The sequence below is a fragment of the Nuphar pumila genome, chromosome 7 (assembly GCF_984573655.1).
Source record: "Nuphar pumila chromosome 7, dmNupPumi1.hap1.1, whole genome shotgun sequence".
Taxonomy (NCBI): domain Eukaryota; kingdom Viridiplantae; phylum Streptophyta; class Magnoliopsida; order Nymphaeales; family Nymphaeaceae; genus Nuphar; species Nuphar pumila.
In genome coordinates this window covers 27158154-27178977 of record NC_143255.1, presented here as the reverse complement: position 1 = coordinate 27178977, position 20824 = coordinate 27158154, and positions in this window count along the sequence as shown.

Here is a 20824-nt window from a genome sequence, read left to right as displayed (position 1 = left end):
CTTAACAAGCCCTTGGCAGAGGGAATTAATTTCTTGTTGGTTGCTGGTGAGAACCCAATCGCTGGTGGTGTAGTTCCCCGTAGCATCGGCGATGGGTGTGACTGAGGAGGAAGGTGCCCCGACAAAGATCTGGGGGGGAGTCAATATGGGTTTGGTTGAACCTATATGGATCTAAATAAGATCCAATTAAACTAGATTGGATCCTAGGTGGACCTAAAGGCTCGATTTTTGGATCAGATCTATAACAACCAAGACAAATTTGTTCAATGCATCAAATTCAGATCGAAACAAGTCAAACCAAATAGAATATGTTCTATGGATAGTCCCTTGCTAGATGCACTTATGGTGTGGATCCAATTTTGGTCCAGATTTTATGATAGATCTGAATAGTAGCATGTTAGATATGTTTTGGATCTAATTATGGATTCATTCAACTTTGGATTCTAAGGATAAAGATTTAGACTAAAGCCAAATCCTATGACCGATGGTTTTGCTTAAACTTGCATATAGATCCAGTTTTTCACTATGGATCATGTTGGACTTGATTACAACATTTCAAGTCAATTTTGGATATTGACTCATACAAATACAATAGATTTGGATATAGATTTTTGTTTTAATTCAGTAATGAATTTAAACCTATATGTTAACATGTCTATTATTTGATTGCTTATCATCATAATTAAAGCTTTGAAAAATGAATGAGCTTATCATGTTTGGCATATCCAAATGGTAATGTGTCAGAAAAGAATAACTCCTATTAGATATAGATCTCATGCATATCTAATTAGAGCTGGATATGAGGACTTATACACTTAATTGCAATACATTAGAAAAGTGAGAGCTGAATTATAATTTTAGATATGTATATGGATATTTATTTGCATGTGATGATAAATAATCATCATAAATCATGTTGTCTATGAATGCATGAATGAATATTTTCATGTTTTTAGAAGCTTATGTATGGTATGCAACATGGTGTTATTGATGTTTTTAATAACACTTTTGATTATTTGGATATAGATATATTGATCCAAAATGGTCAGGTGATGGTTAACCTGATGATAGTTAAGGCATGTTACACATGATGATAATGCACATGAATAGTGAGAGTATTAACTATGGTGAAGTTTTTTGAAAAGTGAAAGTATTTATTATCAATGGCAAAACATAATTTATCATGGATCCATGAGTTGACGAAAATCTATAGTACCCAACTAGTGTGCATATGGACATGATGATGTCTGGTGATATGGTTATGGAAGATCCATAATAACCCTATGATTAACTAAGAAAGTAAGACCTCAATATGATGTATGTGTTTAAATATGATATTGCATATTAAGGATTATAATTTAAATTATAACATAATAAGAAACACATATGGTTATGTGAAATAAGTGTATGAAAGGATGATGTCATGACTAAACCCATACCATATATGAAAATAATCATAATTCACATGATGATGAAAAGACCATATGTATATGTGAAAAATAACCCATAGCATGTATGAAAAATATATTTGAAAATTAAGGAAAGTGCACATAGGTATGTAAAAAAATAACCCATAACATGTACAAAACACCTCATACTTGAATATGAATGATGAAAAGATTCACATGACTGTGTGAGAAATAACTCATCACATGTATGAAAACCTCGTACTTGAGAATTAATTATGAAAAAGTTTACATGATTATGTGAAAAATAACTTATAACATGTGAGAAATACATCATACTTAGATATTGATATAACCCAAGTAATTGTGCAAGTTTATTTAGTCATGAAGTGTTATATATAATACATGATGCACCATTTATGATATAATGTGATCGTTCTCCCCTTATGGCCAAGTGAAAGATGTATTCTGGTGCTAGATCCAATGTAGTCATAGTGAAACTCAAAGAATCACATGGATGGTGGGCTCATTAAGATAATTTATGTAATTTAATTATATTATAAGTTCAAGTAGGCTCTTGTTTGGATTTTTATGTTTAAAAAAGAAAGAAAAGGTAGCTAAAATAACATTAAAGTCATGGGTTTCAACACTGCCAAGAGAAATACTTGGTTCTTCCAATGAATAAGGTAGAAGAAAGTATATTAGATTTTTTTTATTTGTTTCAATCTTAACTTATAATGTCAACTTATTAACTGACTTGTGGAATTTATTCCAATGATTTTGGAACAAATTACCCTTGCTCCTTTTTAAATCAAATGTTGCTAACAGAAAAGTTTTGTTAGAGAGAGAAACTTGTGAGATTCTTACCAATAATTCTAGACACATTGATCTAAACCAACTCGTCCACAGTTAAAAATATTTATCATAGCTAACACTATATGTTTCTTTAAAATCCTCATTAAAAGTCTTTCTTGCTTAGTGTATTTTCTCTTCAAGGCCGCTACTCAATCATCCTTAACATTGTTTGCATCTTTAGTTTCTAATTCAAAGACTTCAACCTGTCTAACTCAGGTATTTAAACTTGAAAGAACTACCAAAACTATGTTGAAGATTGGTGCATGAGTATTACTACCTAGTTAACAAGAACCTACGAACCTTAGGAATTTAATGCCAATTGCAAAGCGTATGAGCAAACTCTATGAATTTTAATTATCAAGATATCGAGAACATAATTTTACAAATGAAAAAGCAAAAACAGCAGGTAAACACAAAAGGCACAAAATTTTGAAACTTATTCTATAAAGCAAAACTAATGATAATTTTCATTGAGAATAATGCAAGAATTGCAAGATGCAGCTCTTACTAGTACAAGAAACTCACAGCTCAACAATTAGGTTAAACCATAGTTACCAGAAGCTTCTTAAAACCCCATATGCTCACTTCCCAAGAAGCTTGTTTCAAAGCATGAAACTACATGCTTCCGAGCATTGCAAAGTTTTCATCTCCCGGTATCATGAAAATGATTTCTTTGATATCATAAATAACTTTCTCATATTAAAACAATCATATTTTGTTTTTATTATAATATATATAATGAATATTTTTATGAAATTCTTAAAATTCATTTTAAGTAAAAAATATAAGTTGAAATTATATTTTTGCCAAAAGTAAACATTTCCTAAGAGGGTAAAAGTTCTAATTACAACGCTTAGATGTCGAGCTATAACCTAACTATAGGTTCATTTTTTTATAGAATAACCAATAACTTGGCCTCACTTTTGCATAGAGACAATTCCATTTCAAAATTTTGTCTTGCTTTTCTTCTTTTAGCATTGAGAATGGGCAAAAGAGATGGAAATACTGGATATGGATTACATCCTATTTTAACTATGACTCCATTTTCTATGAAGCAAATATAAATTTAACAGGCTTCATATATGAAGGACCATCTCTAGATCCAACTTCGATTTGTAATACTAAGCATATATGTAGCAAAATATTTTAAAACTTCACTTATTCAATGTGTTGCTGGAAAAAACACTGAGTTGATCTGATTCGATTTTGACCAAGGTCTAACTGAATAACATTTGTCTCAATTTGTGTTCAAGTTTGATGCCATTTGGCCATACAATCCATGTCTTAATTGTTTTACATTTGCATCACAACAAATCTTGCTTTATTTTTATTATTTGGGGAAAGAGATTATATGTATCAAAAAAATATACATATTGACTTCCCAATGAGGAAGATCTTGTACGATTACTGTTTTATTTAAGAAAGGAGGGGCCCGTAATTCCCCACCATCTTCCATAAAAAAAAAAAGAGTTGATATACATTGCAGAACTATTTTGGAATGTTTTTTTGACTTGCAAGCATGAGTAGGGGAATTCTGCGGGGAAGTTGGGCTCTATTTGAGAGATGGCAGGTTGGCAGCTGGGATGATACTTGAGGACTTCAGTTTTCAATTTGGACAAACTACTATACAGTGATGGTTGGTTTCTTCTTCTTTTTTTGATATTTGGACAAACTACTATAGGGGATTAGAGATCTAACCGCGCGCGCTGGCTCTGCCTGCCGTACTTACGGTTGCACTGTTCTAGCAACGTAAAACTATGTAGACTTACCCTTACCTCCAAAGAATCGTCATGCTTCGGCTTGCGCAAGGGATTGAGAGAATGACATTGAGAACGTGGTTTATGGAAATGAGAGAGGAGGTGAGATGATCTCCCTTTTGTATTTGCACCCAAAGCTGGATTTGGTAGATAGCACCCCTCAATGGTGGCAGCTGTCAATTCCAAGATTTGATTGTTTTCACTCTTCAAAATGTATAAGCTCCCTCCAACTAGGGATGGCAGTGGGGCGGGCGGGGCGGGAGACAAGGTCTCCACCCCCGCCCCGCCTCAAGATTTTATCCTCCACCCCCGCCTCCATCCCCGGCGGGGATGGATTTTATCCTCCATCCCTGTTTCATGTCCTCCATCCCCGGTTCAAACAGGGATGAGGCGGGGAAAAGTGCGCGTCCATCCCCGTTTCATACCCTTCATCCCCGGTCCAAACTGGGCGAGGCAGGGTGGGGCCCTGCTTTCCCAGGGTCCACTGCCATCCCTACCTCCAACTCCTAGCTCCACTAGCAATATTCTCTTTAGGAGTGCAATGTATTCAAAACCCATGACAAACCAATGATGCAGGTTATCTTAAGCATGAACCCCATGGAGTTTTTTTTTAAGGAAATTAAAAAAAAAAAGAACCATCTTTTGCCCTACGAACAAAAATAGAACCAAGTTCCAAAAAATGACACTTTAAAACCCAGACAATAGTAAAAAAGATACTTAGGTTAATGCATATCAAAGCTAGGTGTACTCTCCTCCGGTGGGCAGGGGGGACGGGACCTCAAGGATTTTACCAATCGGAAACCGGTCAATGTGCATCCAGGTGATTTGCCCCAAGCTCTTTCAACCTTTCAATGGAAATAAAATATCCAAATACAAACCCAGTTTTTTCCCTATGTTCAAAAATAGATTTATGCTTTAAAAATTGATGTTTATAAGCCGTCTAATTGAAAAAAAAATCAAAGAGAGACTTATGTTAATTTCACAGTTAATATGCGTACGGGATATCCTTTTAACTTTGCTTTGAAAAGTTTTTTACCTTTGTGTGAGTATACAAGATGGGTTAGTAAATTTGTTATAGGTAACTCGCATATAACATTAATTCCTTATTTCTCCACAGAGTCTTTATTGGAAATTAAAGGAATGGAAAGGGTTCCATACAGGGGTACAACTGGGTTCGGGTATATCGGAACCCACTCAATGTCTCAAACCGATTAGACTCGACCCGATCTTAATAGACTGACAGGTTCAAGTTGGGAACTAAAATCTAAACTCATTTAAAAAATGGGTCAATTTCTTGGGTATGGTTGAAGAAAAAAAGCAGCCTATTAAACAATATTCCTCCGATCAGATTGTCTTATTCCATATTTCAATATTTACAAAAACTAATAAGTATTTTTCAACCTTATTTTTTCAAGAAAGAAATCGAAAAATCATAGAATGAAATATAATGATAAATTGACATTAAATAATATATAAAACCAAATAATCATTCTCATAAATAAAAAAACCAGTATAAGCATTCAAGAAAAATTGAATAAAATTGATAGAAAATAAATACTGCAAAAGCAAATATATAAATATCAAAAGCATTTTAGAACATTTTAGCATGTTACCAGTACACTCCTAATATCATTTATTTAAGGAAAAGTGTTCAGAAAAAATTCCAATTTAGAGCCCAATTTTAGCTAAGCCACATCTTTGTATAGAAATGGTCAATTAGGGACCTAACCCTGTCAACTAAGCTAACTATGATCTTGTATTAAGTTTACTGATCTACCTATCATGAATACTTTCCAGATGTATTCTCTATAGCTTCCTTACAGAAAGCATATATTAGATTAGACATTTTTCATGTTGTGCTTTTAGAGCGATAAAAAATCAGCAACTTATATTGCACTGAAATTTGATAAAATTAATTTTTTCATTAAATTGATTAAAATCCAAAACATGGTTTTCTGTAAATAAGCAGTGTTAAACACATCTGGTTGGATTAAGTAAAAAACACTTGCAACTATGTCCTTTAGAAGTGTTCAAGACATTCATGACAAAATTTGTTTTTTTTAAAGCAAGCTGGGGTTAGGCAGACCCCTACCATTTATATAACTTTACCATTGGGTTTTGAACCTGCAAGGTGACGTGCGCTAGCTGCTCCTAGCAGACAAAGGAGAGCCCCCTGTTGGTGACATAAAAATGTTTAGTAGCAACTAACTTTTCTCTTTCTTGATGTGTGTGCAAAGTCACAATCTTGTGATCAAAATAAGATGCGAACGCATGTTTTGGATCAATAGAAAAGTAAATCATTTTAAATTTTTAATAATTATTAGTAACCCTCACTTTTTCCCATCGTATATCCCAAAGAATTCATTAGCTACCTCTCTCTCTCTCTCTCTCGGGTTCAAAAATCAATAACTCACAATGAATGGAATTTTCATAACTCAAAAAAACATATTTTTACATTGAAGAAATGTGATCCAAAATGTCAATTTCTTTTAAGAAAAGATGCCTCTAAAAGGGTTTACCTTCCAATAATGTCACTATAATTTTCATCTTAATCAAACCTAAAAAGAACCCTGCTAATGAAAAAGTGTTAACTCCTAGATAGACAAGGACGAAACTCCCATGATTGGACCAGGAAACCTGAATAGATTACGACAGAACTCTACAACACTGCTAACTTCATCATGCACTAGTAAATCGACTGACTACCTTCATTACTTTTTTGAACCTCAAATCCTACATTACCTAGCAAACATTGCACTGAATTCACTATGAGGTCAGACTGAGTGGATTCAACTTGCACTTATGATTTTTAAATTATATTGTACATACAAGAGTCACTAGAATATGAGAACTATTGTGTGAACTGTGATTTTCATGGATTTTTTGTTTTTTTCTCTTGAATCTAACCATAGGGATGTGATATACATGCTTAGTAGCAAATGTTTTTTCAATTATGACAAGCATATGTGATCTACATTGTTTGTTTAGTAGAAAACATGTTTTGAATCATGTATCAGCAGCCCACAATGTACCAAAACTTCATAACGCTTTTTAGGTTGAAAAAACATGATTCAAGGCTTGATTCTTAGCAAATAAACCATTGTGAACACGTGTGTTTAGATTGAGTCAATACACCTTGCACCTATGATTTCTAGCTTATTAGTTCCTTACCTTCATTATTAGCATATATATATATATATATATGGAGAATGTTCTAGTCAAGCTCCATTTTCGTTAGGCCCCAAGTTAGGTTTAAGCAACAAACATAACTGGAGGTGATTTTTGCTTGATCTAAACTAATAGATGTGTTTTAACATAGTTTACTTAGTAGTTAACATAAATTCAATTAGGTATTTTCATGCACATGTATATTTTTTCAAAGAGGTGAAAAATCAATGGCTCATATTGTGCTAAAATTTGATGATAGAAGAATCCAACTTTTTTGGTAAATTGATTTGATCCAAAACATGTTTCTTCTTAAATAAACAATTGTGAACACGACTACAAGTTCATATTCAACAAAAAGCACCTGCAACCACATTTTTCGCTAAGACCTAACTTGGGACCTAACAAAATTGGGACTTTACTAGAACACTCTCTCTCTCTCTCTCTCTCTCTCTCTCTCTCTCTCTCTCTCTCTCTCTATCTATCTATCTATCTATCTATCTATCTATCTATCTATCTATCTATATCTATATATATATATAGAGAGAGAGAGAGAGCACAATGTGAGTTGAATTGCAATAAGCTTTGTTAATCTGGCATACCTCTACCTACCCCACCTGTTACTTTTATGATGTATGCATCAGGATTTTGGCGATGAGAGTGGTGATAAGTAGAGATTGTAACGCCCAAATTTTTTAAACCAAAATTTCAGAGATTTTTTTTTTAAATTCCTTTACATGATTTTCAAGAAAACAATAGAAACTCTTTTTAAGCACGATTCAAGCCTTAGGCGCGTTATAGTTTCCAACTCACACATGTAAGACTATAGATAACTGAATCAAACCATCATTTGAATTGAAATAAATCAAATGTCAGTCTCACAATAATCAGAGTTTACAAGATTTAATAAAATATATCAAGTCCTCCCAACAACTTAAAAGAATTGTGACTCTCTTGGCACCACCCCGAGCCTCCCATCATCACTAGCCCACTTACTCGTTACCTGAAATATTAAAAGTAGGGGCATTAACCATAGGCTCAGTAGGAAACATTCTACCACATAGGCATCAAAAAAATACAAATACATAAAGCACACATCTTTTTCCATACAAACAAATCAGAGCATGTCATAGCATATAAACACAACAAGGATCATGATTACAATAATGATAAATAAATATACAAGATTTCACAATAATTCATTCATACCCTCAAGTAACAAACTTGCATTCATATCATTAATAATCAAGAGCACAATAAGACAAAGTCATATATGCCAACATATGCATGAACTTAAAATCATATATGACATGCATAAATATTTATGCCAACATTCAATGAAACATTTAAACACTTGTGGACCTAATCTAATGCATTATTTCTCTTTTCTATCATGTAAGGGTACACTCCTAGGAGCCTACTCCAACTGTAACATCTGCGATTTTTGCTTTAGTTTAACGTTTAAATTCAGTTTAAAATAAGGTTAAATCCAGACGACATTTCTTAGTTTTCTTGAAATTCTTGATTTTGAGTTATTATTAAATTAAAACTCAAGTTATAAAGAAAATTTCAAGAATAATTAAAAAATCTAAAATATGTGGATTAAACAAGAGAATAAATGATTTATATATATATATATATATATATATATATATATATATATATATATATAGATTTTTGGATCTTGAATGGGTTAGGTTTGGATCCAAACCGGAGTTTGGATCCAATGTTGATTTGAAACTTATGTTTGGATATGAATCTTTAATTTGATTTCGGATTTGGATCTTTTGTTTGGTTCTTGGATCCAACCCAACTAGGTTTTGGATCTGGATCAGGATCAGGTTTTGGATCTGGATTGGGTTTTTGGATCTAGATCATTTTTGAATTTGGACCCAAGTGGAATCCACTCTAGCCTTTAAAGAGTTTTTAAACCATACAAGGCTCTAGAGGGAGTGGGACACCTCTCCCTAGTAGAGCCATAATTAATTTAAATTAATTAAGATTAAAATAAGAGCAAATTAAATTAATTACTTAATTAATTAAGGAGATTAGTTAGGATATTCTTGGAATAAGACTCATAAGGATCAGCCTTAGAGAGTACCAACAGGATTGAAAGTCCAAGAAGGGGGACGCCCCCCACTCTCTTGTTAGGTTTTTATTATAAAAAGAAAAAAAAAGAGTTCTCTCTTATTCTTCTTTTCTATTCTTTTCTTCTTCCTCTTCTTTCTTGAAACTTTTTTAACAGTTATTGGAGTTCTTCCAAGGTTCTAAGAAGAGAGACAAAGCCGATATGAGGTTGGAAACATGATTAAGGTAGGTACATCAATCGCATAGGCATCTATTTTTCTAAATGCATGAAATATGCATGGGATGATTTTTGGATTTGTACCAATGATGGATCAGACCTTGAAATACTTCTCTAAGATTGATTTTTAATCTACAGAATACATTTTTATGGATCTATGTTATCAAAGAATAAAAAAGAAAAATAGTTTATGAAACAAGACGATTTACGGACTTGTAAAGAAAAAAAATGATTTGGAGAAAGAAACTTGTTCTTTGTTAGATCATATTTATTCCAGTATATTTAATATGTTAATCTTAGTTTATATTGATGAAATATATGATTTATAAGTTCTAAAAATTTGTTATGTATTTGAATTCATGTTCATGTATATGAAAGATCGATTTAAACAAAGTTTTGGCAAAAATGTTTTTTAGGGTTTTGATGTTTTTTATAAAGAAAGATAATCTGATCATGTATGCTGGATTATTTCATGTTTAGTATGATTAAACAACATGTTAATGTATAAAGAATCCATGTTCCTATGATTGTTTAGGTTTATTATGATTCTTGCATGGATGTAATCTTATTTGAACTATTTCTTGAAGGTTTTGTGATTAGTGCATGATATATGTTATTTGTTTTAGCAAGATTAGCATGGATCTAAGTAAATAATTGTTGTATGATGATGCAAAAATGTTTAGAGCATAAAAAATTATGATTGTATGAATCTTTACCTTGAATCTTGTTCTATCTTGATGAATCTTGCTTGAGTTTGAATCTTGGCTTTTCTATTCTCATTTTTTATCCTAACCCATTTTAGAAACAAATCAATAACTCTATGAACATGAAGTCAATAAATAAAAATAAAAATATTGTTGTGTTCTACACACCCAGGGCTTGAATTTAGAATTTTGAATTGCTTTGTTTGGAGTAGTATTGAGGCCGTAATGTTTTTTACAATAGAGCACTAGTTTTCTACTCTGTCTGCAAGACTATTCCAACCCACGATTTTGTTGCTTCTAAAGATCCAACCAAGACTGATCAAAATAAATTTGAAAAAAACTATGTGAAAGGCAATAGGTATAAGAAGATCCTATAAAAAGGGTTTTGTAAAATAATTTTTTTGTAATGATGAAGAAATTCCCCAAATCGGGATAAATTTCTGCAGATGACAAGATCTGGCTTATAGTTTTCCTCAATAGGTTTTAGAACAGGAATTTTCATGATTTATTCATAATGAATTTTTGAGTTCTATTTCTTGGACTGTTTTTGTAAGACATAGAAGCATTGCCAAAAACATTAAGATGGTGTAATTCAATTTATGTGATTTTCGATGGGTTTTTCAAAAAACAGGTTATCAGGAATCCAAATTTACACATTAAGACATGTATAGATGCTTAAATATATTTCATATTATGCAGCATGATTATGAATGTTTATCTTGATAATTAGGCTTATATGCATGCAAACTGAATGTATTTTATGTTATTCTTGATTTGTAATCAGCCATATGACATGCATTGTTAATGAATATTGAATATCATAAGTCATGATCAATGTAAAGTGAATTATTATACATGTTGTTGCTTGTTTAAGCATGATCATGAATTTTGTGTAGTTGCAACCTTTATGTATGCATGTGGACATATGACATGATAATAATGATGTGTGATATGAGCATGTATGTGGCTTGAGTGCAAGGCAGGGTTTGGTGGAACCTATGGGTGCTTGTGGTGCACTAGAGACAGAAAAAATATTCATACACACAATCGTCACGTAAAGGTCATACCCACAATGTTGATTGTGGGATCTGATGGATCAAAACAGACTTGCGTACAAAATCTTTAGTGGGGGAGATGGGGGTTGATGAGCCCGAGTGTGTGTGCAGTGTGCATATGTAATTTAAATTATAAACCTAATAATTAAATAGCACCCATGACTCATTCATATGTAATCCTTTAGACTGTGACCCGCTTTGAAGAGAGTGGATGTACACACGACTGAGAGATTGACATGTTTTGGAGAGCAGCGACATCTTCTGGTCCCCTATCTTCGGTAAGAGGGGGCCCAGACTACCATGTGTCCTAGGTGGAAGGTCCAAAATCTCTGTAGAGTAAGAATTGATTCCATGTTGGACCACTAGGAGTTTCTCTCGGTTATAGACCACTCCAATGGGACCTCGGTGAGGGGCTGATAGGTTCTTTTAGTTTAATGAGGTTAATAAAATACATAGCATAATATACCTATCATTGGATTGGTTAAATTGAAGTTAGGAACTCGAATGTGTACCATCAGGCACGAGGACAAGTGGCACATAAGAATCATAATGGAATCATTGTAATATTTTAGTTGTGCATAAATTGTTATTTCATTGGCATGATGCATTCTAGCATATTTATTTCTGAAAGGTGAATGCAAGCATGATTAGTTATGTAAATGTTAGTTATGCTTATTTTTTATATTGTGATGTTGCATGACTTAGATGTTATCTCAAAATGTGTCAATGTTTATTTTTGTAATTGGAATAATTGTGTTCACGTGTTTTGGTGATTACCTATTGAGGTTGTGAACTTATGCCTCTACTTATAATATTTCAGGGAATGAGTAGGCCGATGAGTGATGGCCATAGGCTTGGGGTGGCGCCAAGAGGGTCACAACTCTTTGCGGTTTTGAGAGGACTTGATACTTTATTATTTGGTTATTTGATTAAGTCATGTTAACTCTAATAAAGTTTGAGATTAGTTTTAGATTTATTTAAATGCAAATTATGGTTTGATTTAATTTAATTATTCTAGTCTTACTTGTGTGTATTGTATTTGTAATCTGCCCAAGGCTTGAACCATATTTAAAAAGAGTTTCTGTTGTGTTTCTTGAAAATTGAAAATCGTGTAAAGAGATTTAAAAAAATCCTAAAGTTTTGGTTTAAAAAATTGGGGCATTATAAACTTGGTATCAGAGCTAAAGTTAAATGAATTATGACTTTTGGCCCGTCGAGCATTCAGTCATCAATGTAAATATGACATATTTTACATTTTTTATTGTTTGATTACTGTTGCTTGAAAATTATAGTGTAATGCGAGAACTTAGACATATGCTAGGGACACTACATGAAAATTTAGTTAGAAATTTACTTAGTTTTCCTTGTTTGGTTTAGCTGATTTTAGTGCTCGAGTGTTGTTCGACACTAGAGCAACTCACTCTTTTGTTGCCACATGTTTTGCTTTATTGTTAGACATTATGTCTGTTATGTTGGGTTATACCCTAAAGATAGTTACACCTTCAAATGGTTGGACTATCGCCCGTGAGTACCTATCAGAGGTAGAGGTGTTGATTTCTAGGCAGAACTTATCTGCCAATTTGATCATCCTGGACATGATCAGTTATGACGTGATTTTGAACATGGATTGGTTGTATGAGCATTATACTTGTATGGAGTGTTGCAGGAGGTAGATGTTTTTGTTCATTCGGACCAACATGTCTTCGAGTATAAAACAGGTAAACCGATAGAGAAGGAGAAGTTGCTTTCAGTGATGAGGCCCAACATCTAGTTAGATGTGGTTGTGAGGCTTTTTTTGCCAATATGTCTTTGGTCGAGCTTACATCGACTATGATAGAAAAGCTAAAAATCATGCAGAGATATTTTTCTCGAGAAGTTACCTGGGTTACCTCCTAGATGAGAGATGGACTTTGCTATTGAGTTGGTGCTTGGAACGACCCCAATTTCCAAAGCTTTGTTTAGGATGGCATAAACTGAGCTTGAGGAGCTCAAGAAGCAGTTGCAGGAGTTAACAGATAAGGGCTTCATTCGATCGAGTGTTTCACTGTGAAGAGCACCAGTGTTATTTGTTAAGAAGAAGGATATTTTTTTGCGGTTATGCATCGATTATAGGATGCTGAACCAAGACGATAAAAAACAAATACCCTTTGTCGCGGATTGAGGATTTGTTTGATCAGTTTCAGAAGGCTAAGGTGAATCCTAACCTGTAGTTTGGGGGTTGTGAAAGATGGTGAAGACATAACTTTTGATATATTTTCTAATGGATTACAGGTATTTTCTAAGATCGACTTGAGATCAAGTTATCACGAGCTTAGTATTAAGGATGAAGATGTCCCTAAGGCAACATTCAGGACCCGCTATGGGCATTATGAGTTCTTGATTATGCCCTTTGGACTCACAAATACCCCAAGCAGCATTCATGGATCTCATGAATAGGAGGATATTCTAATTGTATTTGAACGCGTTCATGATTGTCTTTGTTGATGATATTTTGATCTATTTCGAGAGAAAGGAAGAGCATGAGGAACACCTGCGGATCATTTTGGGCACCCTTAGAGAACATCAGCTATATGCGAATTTCTTTAATTATGAGTTCTGGCTTGATGAGGTGATGTTTTTGGGTCATGTTATCTCTAAAGATAGTGTTTTGGTAGATCCTGCTAAGGTAACTGATTTTTTTCATGAGTATTAGTATAGAAATTCTGAAGAATTCTTGAACCTTAATAGATAAGCTTTTGGTATTCTAATAGGTGGAGGTCGTACTGAAGTGAGAGCAACCCAAGAATATTAGAGATATTAGGAGTTTTCTTGGATTGACCTGATATTATAATCATTTTATATAAGATTTCTCACGGATTGCTTTGCCGATGATGAAGCTTCTTCGTAAGAGAGTGAAGTTTATATGGGACTCCTAGTGTGAGGATAGTTTTCAAATCTTGAAGTAGAAGCTTACTATTAAGTCCTAAATTTTATGTCAAAGTTTTGACGACAGTTGCAGAAGGCTTTGGGGGACACAGTTGAAGTTGAGTATGACTTTTCATCCCCAGACAGATGGTCAGTCAGAGAGGACAATTGAGACTTTGGAGGATATGTTGAGAGCTTATGCCTTGAATTGAAGAGGTGAGTGTGATAAACATGTTGTGTTGGCAGAAGTTGCCTACAATAACACCTACCATGCGAGTATTGGCATGGCACTATATGGGTGGTCGTGTAGGTCACCAGTGTATTGGGATGAAGTTGGTGTGTGTGATCTAAACACACTAGTAGTGATAGAGCATTACACTGAGTAGGTACGTAGGATTCGTGTCAGACTTCAGACAACTCAAAGTAAACATAAGAGTTATGCAGATTGTTGACGTCGAAAGCTCACATTCGAGGTTTGAGATTCTATTTTTGTGCAAGTTTCTCCTACCAAGAGTGTGTTCAGGTTTGGAAAGAAAGTGAAGCTTAGTCCAAATTTTGTAAGACAGTTTAAGGTTTTAGAGAATGTAGGCGCAACAGCTTATAGGGTGGAGTTACCACCCTAGTATAAGAAGATCCATGATGTGTTTCATGTGTCAATGTTAAGGAAGTACGTACCAAACCTGTCGCATATGATTTAGTATGAGGATGTTGAGGTATGAAAAGACTTGACTATAGAGGAACACCCAATAGAGATCATACACCATAAGGAGAAAGTGTTGAGATCAAAGATCATTCTCTTAGTAAAGGTGCATTAGCAACACCGCAATATTGAAGAATGTACATGGGAGCCTGAGGCTAGTATGAGGGAGAAATACCCTTACCTATTTGAGTTGCTATAAATTTCGTAGATGAATTTTTTTTAGGGGGTTAGAATGTAACATCTGTGATTTTTGCTTTAGTTTAACGTTTAAATTCATTTTAAAATAAGGTTAAATCCAGGCAGCATTTCTTGGCTTTCTTGAAATTCTTGATTTTCTTGATTTTCTTGATTTCGAGTTATTATGAAATTAAGACTCAAGTTATAAAACAAATTTCAAGAATAATTAAAAAATCTAAAATATATGGATTAAACAAGAGAATAAATGATATATATATATATATATTTAAAATTTTGGATCTTGAATGGGTTAGGTTTAGATCCAAACTAGAGTTTAGATCCAATGTTGATTTAGATCTTATGTTTGGATATGAATATTTAATTTGGTTTCAGATTTAGATCTTTTGTTTGGTTTTTAGATCCAACCCAACTAGGTTTTTAATTTGGATCAAGTTTTGGATCTGGATCGAGTTTTTGGATCTAGATTATTTTTGGATTTAGACCCAAGTGGGATCCACTCCAGCCCTTAGAGAGTCTTTAAACCATAGAAGGCTCTAGAGAGGGTGGGATGCCCCTCCATAGTATAGCCATAATTAATTTAAATTAATTAGTAATTAATTAAGATTAAAATAAGAGCAAATTAAATTAATTACTTAATTAATTAAGGAGGTTAGTTAGAATATTCTTGGAATATGTCTCATAGGGATTAGTCCTAGAGAGTACCAGCTGGACTGGAAGTCCAAGGAGCGCCCCCCCCCCCCCCCCCCCTGTTAGGTTTTTATTATAAAAAGAAAAAAAGAGTTCTCTTTTATTTTTCTTTTCTATTCTTTTCTTCTCCTTCTTCTTTCTCTTTTTTTCTTCTTTCTTAAAACTTTTTCAGTAGCCATTAGAGCTCTTCCAAGGTTCTAAGAAGGGAGACGAAGGTCGATCTACGGTTGAGAACTCGATTAAGGTAGGTACATCAATCGCGTAGGCATCAATTTTTCCAAATGCATGAAATATGTGTGGGACGATTTTCAGATCTGAACTAATGATGGATCAGACCTTAAAATACTTCTCTAAGATTGATTTTCAATCTAGAGAACATGTTTTTATGGATCTATGTTATCAAAAAAATAAAAATAAAACTAGTTTTTAAAACAGAACGATTTATGAGCTTGTAAAGAAAAAAATGATTTGGGGAAAGAAACTTATTGTTTGTTAGATCTTATTTGTTCCAGCATATTTAATATGTTAATCTTAGTTTATATTGATAAAATATATGATTTATAAGTTTTGAAAATTCATTATATGTCTGAATTTATGTTCGTGTATGCGAAAGATCGATTTAAACAAGGTTTTGGCAAAAATGTTTTTTTAGGGTTTTGATATTTTTTATAAAGAAAGATGATATGATCATGTATGATGGATTATTTCATGTTTAGCATGATTAAACAATATGTTAATGTATAACGAATCCATGTTCTCATGATTGTTTAGGTTTATTATGATTCTTGTATGGATGTAATCTTATTTCAACTATTTTTTGATGGTTTTGTAATTTGTATATGATATACATTATTTGTTTTAGCAAGATTAGAATAGATCTGAGTAAATAATTGTTGTATAATGATGTAAACATGTTTAGAGCATAAAAAATTGTGAGATCTTTACCTTGAATCTTGTTTTTTCTTGATGAATCTTGCTTGAGTTTGAATCTTGGCTTTTTTGTCCTCATTTTTTTATTCTAATATATTTCTCAAACAAATCAATAACTCTATGAAAATGAAGTTAATAAATTAACATAAAAATACTGCACGTTCTACACACCCAGGGCTTGAATTTAGAATCTTGAATTGATTTATTTGGAGTAGTATTGAGACTGAAACATTCTTTACAACAGAGCACTGCTTTTTTGCCCTATCTACAAAACTGTTCCGACCCACGATTTTGTTACTTCTAAATACCCAACAAAGACTAATCAAAATAAATTGGGGAAAATCTAGGTGAAAGGTAATAGGTATAAGAATATTATCTAATAAGGGTTTTGTAAAAAGTTTTTTTTAGTAAGGTTGGAGAAATTCTCCAAACCGGGATAAATTTCTATAGATCACAGGATCTGACTTATATTTTTTCTTAATAGGGTTTAGTCCAAGAATTTTCATGATTTATTCACAATAAATTTTGGGGTTTTGTTTCTTGAAATATTTTTTTAGAACATAGGGGCATTTTTAAAAAAATCAAAAAGTGTAAATCAGATTTGTGATTTTCAGTGAGTTTTCCAAAAATAGGTTATCAGGGATCAGAATTTACGCATTAAAACATGTATAGATGCTTAAATGTATTTCATATTATGCAGCATGATTATGAATGTTTATCTTGATAATTTGGCTTATATGCATACAAACTGAATGTATTTCATGTTATTCTTGATTTGTAATCATCTATATGACATGCATTGTTAATGAATATTGAATATCATAAGTCATGATTAGTGTAAAGCGAATTGTTACACATGTTGTTGCTTGTTTAAGCTTTACCATAAATTTTATATAGATGCAGCCTTTATATATGCATGTGGACATATTACATGGTAATAATGATGTGTGATATAAGCATGTGTGTGGCTCAAGTGCGAGCCAGGGTTCGATGAAACCTATGGATGTTTGTGGTGCACTAGAGACAGAAAAGATATTCATGCATTTAATCTTCTCGTGAAGGTCGTACCCACAGTATTAACTGTGGGATCTGATGGGTCAAAACAGACTTGCATATAGAATCTCTAGTGGGGAGATGGGGTTGGTGAGCTCGGGTGTGTGTGCGGTGTGCACATGTAATTTAAATTATAAGCCTAATAATTAAATAGCACCCATGAACCATTTAGATATAGTCCTTTGGATTGTGACCCACTTTGGAGAGAGTAGGGGTATACACGACTAAGAGATTGACATATTTTGGAGAGCGGCGGTGTCTCCTGGTCCCTTGCCTCTGGTTGAAGAGGGCTCAGACTACCATGTGTCCTAAGTGGTAGGTCCAAAATCTCTCTAGAGTATGAATCAATTCAGCGTTGGACCACTAGGAGTTTCTCTCGGTTACAAACCGCTCTAGTGGGACCTTGGTGAGGGGTTGGTAGGTTCTTTTAGTTCAATGAGGTTAATAAAATACATAGCATAATATACCCCTCACAGAATTGGTGGAATCAAAGTTAGGAATCCGAATATGTACTATCAGGCACGAGGACAAGTGGCACATAAGAAATCATAATGGAATCATTGCAATATTTCAGTTGTGCATAAATTGTTATTTCATTGGTATGATGCATTCTAGCATATTTATTTCTGAAAGATGAATGCAAGCATGATTAGTTATGTAAATGTTAGTTATGCTTATTTTTTATATTGTGATGTTGCATGACTTAGATGTTATATGAAAATGTGCCAATGTTTATTTATGTGATTGAAATAATTGTGTTCACATATTTTGGTGATTACCTATTGAGGTTGTTGTCTTATTCCTTTACTTATAATATTTCAAGTAATGAGTAGCCAATGGGTGATGACAATAGGCTCGGGGTGGCGCCAAGAAGGTCAGCTATTTACGGTTTTAAGAGGACTTGATACTTGATTATTTGGTTATTTGATTAAGTCTTGTTAACTCTGATAAAGTTTGAGACTAGTATTTGATTTATTTAAATGCAAATTATGGTTTGATTTAATTATTCTAGTCTTACTTGTGTGTATTGTATATGTAACCTACTCAAGGCTTGAACCATATTTAAAAAGAGTTTCTGTTATGTTTCTTAAAAATTGTGTAAAAAAAATTTAAAAAAAATCCTAAATTTTTGTTTTTAAAAGTTCGAGCGTTACTCCAACTCAGCAATTAGATAATGATTTATTATGCTATGTATTTTAATTACCTCGTTGATTCGAAGAGTCAGAAAAATATTTAATGAAGCAGTCATTGATCAAACGAAAAAAATGATTTCTACTCTTTAGTATCTTATACTAAACATTATATCATAATCAGCATAAGTAATCACAAACATACATCCTTAATCTGGTATATCAAAATTTACTTTCATTGCTTATCCTCAGAAATTCATCATATCTTGAAAACAAGTTCTACTCTGGATCCCTTGGTCTTGAGAATGTATAACCTCACAAGTAGTTTTTGCCTTAGTCGCATTACCTGATCTTGGACAATACACTTCTTCACAGGAATTTGCCATCCTCGTGGGTTACCTGATCTTAGACAATGTACCTTCTCATAGAGATTTACCACCGTAGTTGGATTACCTGATCTTGGTCATGCACACTCTTATAAATATTTTCTTTGGAATAGTTCCTTAATGGATCTATTGTTATATCATGCACACTCTCACATATATTTTCTTTGGAATAGTTCTTCAATGGATCTATTGCCATACATGTATGAATACAGTTAACCACTTACAGGGTCAATAGCCACCAATTCGGGCAGAATGAGGTATACATTCAACATGCCTCATATCATAAGTTACAATCATATGACAATTCAATATATAATTACATGTTAGTATATCAAGAGGGTTCTGTGACCCAATAGCTTCATTATTGAGATTAAACTTTTATTGCATACATTCATAACTTCAGCTCATGTGGCATTTCAATATTACATAGAATCATATCATCACACACATTAACACTGCAACACAGCCATATGTAATATCATATTTTATATTATTTAAAATCAATACCTTCATAAATTGAACCTCGAAGCATGCATATTTGATTAATTAAAATAATTATATCTCATAATTTAAAAATGTGTATTTAATAATATGAAACATCTAAACCTCAAGCATATGTATTTTCTATGTATGTCATTCACGTCATACATACGTAATTCATATATGTATTATCAAAATCTTGTAAACATATAGAAAAGAATTAGACCTACCAAAATTTGTAGTCATACCCTCAAGTGTTAGTTTTTAGACCCAAGTGACAGATTATAAAAATCTATTTTCATTTGATCACTGTAAATCACAGACTGAAACCTATTTTTCTGCTCTAATAAAACAGTGCAGAAATCAATTACTCAAAGAAACTTACATCAACCCCAATCCAATTGAAGTTTTAATTTTTGATTTTTTTTGCTGATAGATATATGTATTAGCTTTAAAAATCATTTGATTTCACTAAAAAACTCTATCATATGAATTTTTTGGATTTTCTGAACCAAACCCTGTCTGAGACAGTTCTAGATCCAAATTGTCTACAAAATCTTGAATTTCATAGGACTTGTGTGAGACTCTGAGGTTCACAAAAAATTAGACTTATTTTTCTATTATTTTTTTAGATTTATTCATATAATGACCATCACATATCCAAAAATCAGCCATAAACCCTCGATTTATTAAATTTTATGCAAAATCCACTATCGAAAATTGCTTTACATGTAGAACATAATTTTTTTATTGGGTTGCACAACCATAACCCTTAATTTTATATCACCATTGGGGCCCAATTTTTTTCTAAGATACCTCCCAGATGTTTGAAAGGTCTCCATCAAAGGGTTTGGCCAAAGGTGATTTGATTTGAGAGTTATAATTATTTCTCATAATGAGCCGGTTAAGAAAATCATGAAAGCATGTGTATCATAAATTAATCCTGATAGAAATAGGAAAAACACATGTATCAATGTATAATATTGATTTTAAATCATGCATCAATTATATAAACAGTATCTAAATATCATATAGAGTTATAAAAACATCATATGGTCATAAAGCATGCTTCGGATCCTAAACTATCAATATAACTCATGATTTTTGCA